Source organism: Cyprinus carpio, chromosome A6 (assembly GCF_018340385.1).
Source record: "Cyprinus carpio isolate SPL01 chromosome A6, ASM1834038v1, whole genome shotgun sequence".
NCBI classification, from domain to species: domain Eukaryota; kingdom Metazoa; phylum Chordata; class Actinopteri; order Cypriniformes; family Cyprinidae; genus Cyprinus; species Cyprinus carpio.
In genome coordinates, this window is record NC_056577.1 from 7653952 (window position 1) to 7664103 (window position 10152).

A 10152-nucleotide genomic window follows, 5' to 3' on the forward strand; every position below is an offset into this window, starting at 1 on the left:
TTAAACTGTAATTATAAGTGAGAAAATCACACAGCCATTAGCATGAATGGTTATTCATATACTGAAGTGCTCAACCAAATAGGTCTCAAAACAATTGCCTTGATGATCGCATTTGTTGCCACATTTTAAGGTCATGCTGGACAATTAAATGGATATATCACCCAAAAATACATAATTCCAAATTCATAACCCCTTTTTTTATTGAACACAAAAGGAGATGTTAAGAAGGATATTCATGCCATTTAGCATTATTGATCATATTAATATTAGTCATATTAATGTAAGCCACATTTGAAGAACATGCTAAGTAGTGGCCTAGTGGTTAGAGAGTTTGACTCCTAACCCTAAGGTTGTGGGTTTGAGTCTCGGGCCGGCAATGCCACGACTGAGGTGCCCTTGAGCAAGGCACTGAACCGCCAACTGCTCCATGGGCATAAATGGCTGCCCACTGCTCCAGATGTGTGTTCACTGCTGGGTGTGTGCACTTTGGACGGGTTTAATGCAGAACACGAATTCTGAGTATGGGTCACCATGCTTGGCTGTATGTGACTTCACTTTTCACTTTTTAAAATGTAGTGTTCCATGAAAAAAAAAAAAATCATACAGGTTTGGAATGACATGAAAGTGTTATTTTATGATAGTCTCACCTTTCTGTGGATTCTTTCCAGGATTAATTTTTTCCAGACTTCCCCAAAATCAGTGGGCTTTTCTTCCAGCGGATGTGTTTTCAAGGACATCCATTTGTGGAGACCAATGATTGACATTTTCTTTGTTCAGAATTGGAAAGAGGTCAAACAAAACTAACTAACTGAAAAGGTAACAGAATTCATAAAAAAAGTTCACTTCTGTTTGAATAATCACTTCAAATTCATTAATTCAGTGCGAAGATAACATATGACATGTTCTTTCATAATATTAATTATAGATAAAAATCCATCCCCAGATAAAATATCTTCATGCAGAGATGCGTTCTCGCCACTTCAACTAAACAGCGTTTGATTAAGACTATGCATTTTAGAAAATAACTATACAGTATAATACCAATAATGTATTGAATCTTTTCTTGAGTGTAAGAATGAGCTCTGTTTTTCAGAGCTGAGAATATCCTCCAGATCCAGGATAAATAAGGTACATTGTTGTAATTAAAAAGCCTCCGAAAGGAGATCTGGTGAGATTTACATTTCAAAGCTTCTCTGTCTCCGCTGTATATCCTCTTGGAATGGAAAACAGGGATGTAATTTGGTTAGAACACCCGTCTGAAAATGATTTGGGTGATTAAGTGACTTGAAATTTTGAATATCAAATGAGAAACCTGTGAATTAACCATTAGAAAGAGATGATTTGCAAGACGAGGGAAGACGAGGTTTGATAGTGAGAAATGGATGAGGCGGCGGATGAGGCATAGATCTTCAAAAGGCTTGGGAATAGTCAATCACCAACAATTTATTTCTATTTGTCGATGAATTAATAAAGGCTGAAATGGTAAAGCTTTATAACATCATCTCTTCCTTCCAACCAGTGTGATCTGGAGAGCTCAGACATCCAATATTTGGCCAAAGTATATTCAGTTTGGGGCCTTTCAGCAAGATCATGTCTTGCCAGTGTGTGGAGCACAATAATATGAGCTTCGATAAAGCAAATCAAATTTTGATTCTGTTTATATGTCCTCAGACAGTGTGCCAAACCTTTTTGGTGAACTCAGAGAATTGTATGAAGGTATCACCCACAGCTTTTCCATTTTCAAATAAAAATAAGCTCACTACATCTGACAGGTTACATGTTTTTATCCACTTCTATCCACTTTTATCCATGTTTTTATTCCACTCCACTTTTATTTGTGGGGTGTCTCAAACAAGTATCTATAATGAGTCTGATCGCATTGCAGAATCCTAATTACCACCTAAATGAGTGGTTTTCAACAGGGGGTCATGTAAAAATAAATAAACAAACTAACTAAATAAATAAATGTTTTAAACAAAATTAAGTTAACTTCAACAACTTGAAATCACAAGCTGTGAAAAGTTCAACAACATATAATTATTTGTACCGAGTTTAATTAAAATGTACAATCATATACTTGTGTTGATTACATCAACAATTATTATTCTAGTGCCCCTGCAATTTAATAAATCAATGTAAATACACTACACTCTAAAAAAAATTAATTGGTGCAGCAAAAAAAAAAAAAAAATTCATTAGAAGTTGTCATAACTCAAAAAGTCTGGTGCAAACTTTTTTTTTCTTTTTTTTTTGAGAACAAGAAAATGCAAAAGTTTGCAACTTCTAATGAAATTATGTTCAACCAACAAATTACACTGAATTAGAGGAATAAAACAGTATTAAACATTAACAGGTCTTTCTGTAAAAAAAAAAAAAAAAAAAAAAATATATCTATTTTCAACATTTACTCTCTTTTTATGCAAAGCACCCTGGGAACTAGAAATCCACTGCCAAATTTTAAGATAATTCCATTAAGCTACTACAACTTATTTTTTTTTTTTTTTTAATAATCAATTATCACAATAATAATTTGAGTTTAAATTACACGAAATAATAAAATATTGTAATTATCATCATGTCAAAATAACTTGTCAAAATAATGTCTGTAACATTTAACTAAAGTTTACTTAATAAAGTCGAATTTTTATTTGAAGTATTCAAATGGTGGTAATAGGTCTCCTTGAATTTCTTTTTAGAGTGTATAAAATGGTACTATATGCATGTTAAGTTAGGCAGGTGTACGTTACAATTAAATGATCCCTAATCTAATCTTTTAAAGTCAGTAGAAATGTACTCTTTATTGTGTCAAAAGTATTGCACTACATTTGCATAAACTGACTATAGATATCCAAATATGATATATGATTTCCATATGTATCAAAACGCATATGAAAATCACTTTATACAAACTAGACAAAAGTCCCAGGCTGGCTTTCAATCTCAGTCCATCCCTGTGTGTGTGTGTGTGTGTGTGTGTGTGTGTGTGTGTGTGTGTGTGTGTGTGTGTGTGTGTGTGTGTGTGTGTGTGTGTGTGTGTGTGTGTGTGTGTTTTCACATAAGCCCATGCACTGCACCATCGCACACGTCCATAACACAGACACCTGAGCCTTATGACTCTCTGAGTAATGACTCTGCAGGGAGATCTTTCCCAAGACTCCACCCCTCATTTCCAGTCCAGGTGGTCTGATGCCAAACTGCGTTGCTTCTCCAAACTCAGATAACTGACGGGCCTTTTTCCCTCTAATCTGATTTCTATTGAGTGAGTGCGGCCAGCAAGTGCTACTAAAGCCTCTCTATGGTGTGTTATAAATTTTACCACTGACCCCTTAAAAGCCAACAGCCCCCACCCACCCACCCTGACAGACCGTATAAACACACAGGCTCCCCTCTTGCCCCTTGCTCGTATGCTGCTGCCCCTCCACCGCCCTGCAGCCTAATGGGGGAGATAGTGTTACGAATGGAGAGGGAAGTGCCCCTATCATGATGTCAGACTTCCTAACGGCTGCTTAAGTGCTGCTTAAAAATGACCCCAGCACTCTCTGAATCTGAGCGCATTGTATCAAGGACTAATGATTACACGCGCGATAAGATGCGGCTTAATGAGGAAGCATTTTACGGCGGAAATGACTTAAATCTTCTTCTCTGGCTGTAGGCTGATTTGGTATTAAATGAAAGCAGTCCGGGCAAATGTCTGATGCATGCTGGGAAATGGATATTATTTGTTGCAAATCACCTTTTGCATCGTTTACACTCTTGTAGTATGTAATTTATCTATGCTGCACAGGAAGAGGTGAAAATCATCTGTTTGCAGATGCCTCTTGGTTTGATATGTTTTTATACACTACTCCACAAAAGTTTGGGGTAATGGCTACTGAAAACACAGGAAAAACATTTTTAAATATATCAAAACACAAAATTGTTATAGAATTTTAAAAAAGTACAGTTTTTACTGTACTTTTAATCAAATAAATGCAGTTTTGGTGAACATAAGAGACTTCTCTTGGGGCAGTCGTGGCCTAATGGATAGAGAGTTGGACTTGTAACCCAGGGGTCACGGGTTCGAGTCTCAAATCTGGCAGGGATTGTGGGCTGCCCACTGCTCTGGGTGTGTGTGCACTTGGATGGGTTAAGTGCAGAGCACAAATTCCAAGTATAGGTCACTTCACTTTTACTTCTTTCAAAAACATTTAAAGGGGGCATGACACACACAGTTTCATCCAATCTCATGTTAATATTGAGTACATATAGAGTATTACTGCATCCTTCATAGCTTCAAAAAGTATTTAGTTTTATCATATTTATAAAAGATAGATACAGCTTTACGATTCTATTCGGAAAAAGCCAAGCTCCTGAAGGAGTGCCATGGGCGGAGCTAAACTGTGACGAGCACTTGACAGCCGAATGCCAACAAAACAGCATTTGATGCCGTTTCACTTACCGTCTGCAGTTCTGAATCATGACCGGGATCTTTTATAGCTTGGACTGCTCCATCTTTCAGTATCAAACGATGTGCAAATCCAGCGTGGAACTGGGACTTGTTTATAAAACCTTTGTCTACAAGCACACTTGTGAAACTGCCCCGGAAAAACAAACTGTATACACTGTTTACATAATGCTTGGTTCTTTGGGAAACTGAACAAAGTTATTTTTCCCTTACAACCAAAAACACACTTCTTTGGAGACATTCTTCCCGAGCAAGTCCCGTGCAGCGCTGTAGCCGGATGAAGCTCGTTGATGGGCGCGATCTCGCTCACGCTCTGGTCGATGCGTGCGCGGGCGCATTTTTCCGGGAGAAATGCCCATATAAGGAGTTACACCCTCGTCTACATCATGAAGAGCCACGATCGAAAAAAACTATCCGAAACTTGTACGAACCCGGAAGTAAGATTTTTGGTACAGAAATACTCTGTCATACATCCAAATTGTTTTTTGAAACTCTTTAACAGTGTAAACAACTCATGCATGAAACATTGTATCCGCCCCCTTTAAAAAAATCTTACCAATCCCAAACTTTTGAACAGTAGATGTACCTTTTTTTTTTTCTAAACACTTTTTAGGGCTACTGTATATTTGAGTTTAATATATTTAACAATGTGCAGGAGTGAGAGTGTTTCTTTTCTGGAGAAATCATGGTCTCGAATCAGGACTGTCAGGTAAAAATTCAGGCTCAATACTAGCTAAACTCGTTACACCACAATAATGTTGAATTTTTTTTATTTATTTTTTTAAGTTGCATTCCTTGTTTTCCTACTTTAAAATAAAATTAAAAAAAACTTAATGTTCAGTTTTTGGCTTATATGGCTCATACAGGACCATTTTTACAGTCCTTTTTAGGATTTAAGGGTTTACAGCAAAGTGATAAAATTGTAAAAATAGATATAAGTTGTTTTTTTACTCTAAAATCTTGTTAACACTTATTGTCTTCTGGTTATATTGAAATATTGAAATCAGGGAGTTACTGAAACAGTGAGTATTTACAACATTTATATTTCCATTGTAAGCACCTCACTGTAACCCAGATTTTTGCTTTTAAAAAAGAGTGAGTAAATTAGTAAAAAATGATAACTGGCAGTCAATTTTTAACTGGAAGGTAATCAACATTATGCCACAAATGCTGTCAATTGAGCTGTACTATACTGAACTTGGAGTTTTTTATTTCAGATTTGTCCCTTAGACATTGAAGGAAATTCTTTGTACTTTAGAGGGAGATTGGGGTTATTTTTAAAGAAAGAACCACTCCAACAAAAGAAAGGCCCATGTCAGTTGACATTTGAAAAAAAGGCACTTTTGCACAAGCTTTAAGTCTCTCTCTCTTTCTGGCTGTAAGTGTGTGAGTGACAATGGCTGCTGTGTGGGCACTGATGGATGGTCTGGTTTTTCCTCTTCATCAGCCTGATCAGAAAGATGGCAGCCACCTCAGAAGCCCCGGAGCTGCCGCGCTCTCTAAATCACTGGCCACAGAGGTGAAGTAACATCTACTGCACCAGTACTGGAGCAAGTCACAGGCCTGGCAGCCTCCCTATGCACTCGACTCACACTGTAAACACTGCTCAGGTGCACTGATGATTGTTTCACCTTCTCAAGGTTATATCAATACTGGAAAGATTGCTTGCAAAGATGTTTATACAATTCAATTCAATTCAAGGTGAATTACAAAAAAGTCAGTTGAAATATAATTTTAGCCAAGTTTAGCCAAAACAGTCTCTTGCACCAAGGCTGCATTTATTTGACTAAACATACTGTAAAAACAGTCTTTAGTGTCACATGATCCTTCAGAAGTCATCCTAATATGCTGATTTGCTCAAGAAACATTTCTCAGTATTATCAATGTTGAAAACATTTGTGCTTTTTTTTTTCTTTTTTCTTTTTGTGGAAACGATGCTACTTTTTCAGGACTATTTGATGAATATAAAATTCAAAAGCTGCATTTATTAGAATTTATTAGAAATGTAGTTATTTTGTTATTATTTTATTAATTAATTTATTTTAGCATTTGATCATTTTATGCATCCTTGCTTTAAAACACTGGGTGGAGGGGGGGGGGTTTTACTGACCCCAAACTCTTGAAGAGTAATACACACTTTCTAAAGTCAATTTATTAGTTGCTGATATTATTCTTCTGAATAAACATATTTATGTAGGTGCAACTTTGGATGTTCTGCATTGTTAACATAAATAATGACATAAGCTCTGTAAGGCTACATAAACTGTCTTACTCTAGCTAGAGTGAAAAATAAATGCATTTTCCTCACAAGACCCAGTCCTCTGCCTCCTCTTCTTTTGTTGTGTCTTCTTCCATTATCACTACTTTTGTAAGGTAGCGAATTGTAAAGAATGACTCACAGAGTTTCTCACACATAATTATATCCTAGAAATAACAAGTCTAACTAAATTAAGTACAAAAAAAGAAATATTCATTGACGAAATTATACATAATATAAATTAGACTTATATGTATCATTGGTGATAAAACGTTTTATTCTTCAGCTAATTGTTTTGTGCTTTTTGATAAAAAGAGGACTCCAGTCTTCTCATCTGATTGACACTTACAAGGTAAGCCCCCAACCCCACAAGACAAGAGTATAATAGCAGGACTGCGTTTATAATATTAACAATGGTGCGATTTTAAGATGCTCAACAGCAGCATGTTATCTCCCGGCCTCCACAAAAAGTCCTAATGATTACAGCCTGCTGTATTCTAGCTGAATGAGGCTGCATTTCAAAGAGATCCAGACAATACAAAGACAAGAAGACAACAGCTAAGCCCAGACTGATTCCTAATGTTATGTGCGTGTCAGCCTTCATTTTAGACGACAACACAGTTGCGCTATTCTTCTGTCCGCTCCTGGATGAAGCGACACAACAGGTGTCCATATCAGGTGCGCTGCAGCTGTGCATAGATGCGGCGCGTGGCACAGCAGCGACACCACGCGGTTATCCATTATTCATTGTGCGTCAAATAGTTAATGGAGAACACGTTGTTCTCCCTGGGGGCTCGTGGGACTTTGATCACTTTCTAATCACTAACTGACATTTAAATCGAGTACTCTAGAAACGCCTTATCCTTGTTAACCTGAAACGACTTTAACCAGCGCTGAAAAGTAACATATACCACGTGACTGAGCAGTTTACGACGTGCTTCAGCAGCAAAATGTATAATGACGTGCAAATAAATAACTACACATATAGTCACTTAATTGAAAATACAACATTTAAAAAGGAAAATTAACAGTATCGTGCTTGAACAATTAGAAACAGCATCGAGGTCCCTTTAACGTTTTATAGTATTATTGTTGTACCACTGCCAAAACACTAGTGGGCGCCAAACACAGTCGCTGGTCTCTGATCAACAGCATCATAGAGTCAGAAGAAGATTATAGCCAAGCAAGCCGGGAAATTACAGGCCAATTGCACTAACTTCACATATTTGTAAATTAATGGAGCGCATGATAAATGAAAGACTTATGTATTTTTTGGAGAGTAAAGATATAATAGCTAGTTGTCAAAGTGGATTTAGAAAAGGAAGAAATACAATTGATTCGGTAATAAATTTGGAAGATGAGATAAGAAAAGCTCAAGTAAACAAGGAGACAGTGGGAACAGTGTTTTTTGATGTGGAGAAGGCGTATGACATGATGTGGAGGGAGGGACTTTTAATTAAATTGCATTTAATGGGAGTTGGAGGAAAAATGTTCAATTGGATCATGGATTTTTTAAATGGAAGGGTTATTCAGGTAAAGATAGGTCAAGAATTATCAAATCAATATAATGTAGAAAATGGGACACCACAAGGGAGTGTAATTAGTCCAATTTTATTTTCCATCATGATTAATGATATATATTCAGAGCTTCCATTAGATATGGGGAGATCCCTATTTGCAGATGATGGAGCTATATGGAAGAGAGGAAGAAATGGTGAATTTATTAAAAGGAAATTACAAAACGGAATTAATCAAGTGGAACAGTGGGGGACAAAATGGGGGTTTAAGTTCTCAGTAGAAAAAACAAAGGTAATGCTTTTTACAAATAAAAAGAAGGATAAGGAATGCAAGGTGGAAATGTATGGAACCAATTTAGAGAAAGTAGAGTGTTTTAGATTCCTGGGAGTATATTTTGATACAAAACTAACGTGGAGGGAACATATAAAGTATACAGTGTGTAAATGTAAAAAAAGTGCTTAATGTAATGAGGTGTCTTGCAGGATTGGATTGGGGAGCAAGTTTTTCAGCTCTGAAATATATTTATATTGCACTAATAAGGGTCTAAATTAGATTATGGTTGTATTGTGTATGGGTCAGCAGCAAAAATCTGTATTAACTGAATTGGATGTTGTGCAGACACAAGCTTTAAGAATATGTTTAGGGGCAATCAGAACTTCCCCAGTGTGTTCACTTCAGGTTGAAGCAGGTGAAATGCCTCTATGGCTACGAAGGAAACATTCTGGTAGCCAACTATTGGATTCATTTAAGAGGGCATGGGGGACAATCATCCAACAAAAAAGGTACTACAGAATTGTTGGGAGAAGGAGAGGAGGAGGAAAAAGGAAAGTTTTGGTTGGACAGGAGATGTAATAGCAAAAAGAAATGGGTGTATATGAAAAAGAATTTGCTAGTACTGTGGGTGTGGACTAACAAGCCAATCTGGACAATGGAAAATACAAAAGGTGGACATAGAGCTGCTAATAATAAAAGGATGCAGTAGGAGTACAGATATAGTTAGTGAATATTATAGATATATGGACAATATGTACAAAGATAGTATTCAGATTTTTACAGATGGATCAAAGGATTTACAATCAGAGACAACAGGATCTGCTGTATATATTCCTAGTCATAATGTGGGAATAAACAAAAGAACATCTGACAGCTTAAGTGTGTATACAGTCGAGTTGTATGCAATATTACTAGCATTAGAATGGACTGAACAATCCGGATGGGACAACATTGTAATATGTAGTGATTCTGTTTCTGCTGCCTCATGAGTATAAAGTCTGGTGTGACTAGGAACCATCAGGAATTACTTTATGAGATTTTATTTACAAACTCAAGAATAAGTAGGCATGGGAAAAACATTACATATTTATGGGTACCAGCTCATGTGGGAATACAGGGAAATGAGAGAGAAGACAGACTGGCAAAAGAAGCAACAAAAACGAGGAAATATTGATGTCAAAATTAAATGATCAAAAACAGAAGGGAAGAGTTTAGTGTGGAAAAAGATAATGGAAAAATGGCAGCAGCAGTGGGATAATGAAATCAAAGGGAGACATCTGTACATGATACAAAATAGGATAGGTATGGAAAGTAAGAAAGGGGGAATAGGAAGGAACAAGTCATAATAAACAGACTGAGGATTGGACATTGCAAGTTAAACAAAACTCTTCATATTATAGGAAAACACCCCAACAGGATTATGTGATGAATGTCAGGAGGAGGAAACAGTTAATCACATCTTTATATCATGTAAGAAATATATTCTAGAAAGGCTAGAGTTCAAGAATCAGCTACGGGAAATAGGTATATTAGAATATAATGTTAAAAATATAGTAACATATGGAAATAATGACCAAGGACGGAGATATTTGTTTAATTTTCTAAGGAGAACTGGACTGGAAAGAAGAGTTTAAATAAAATAAAAAAAATAAAAAATAAA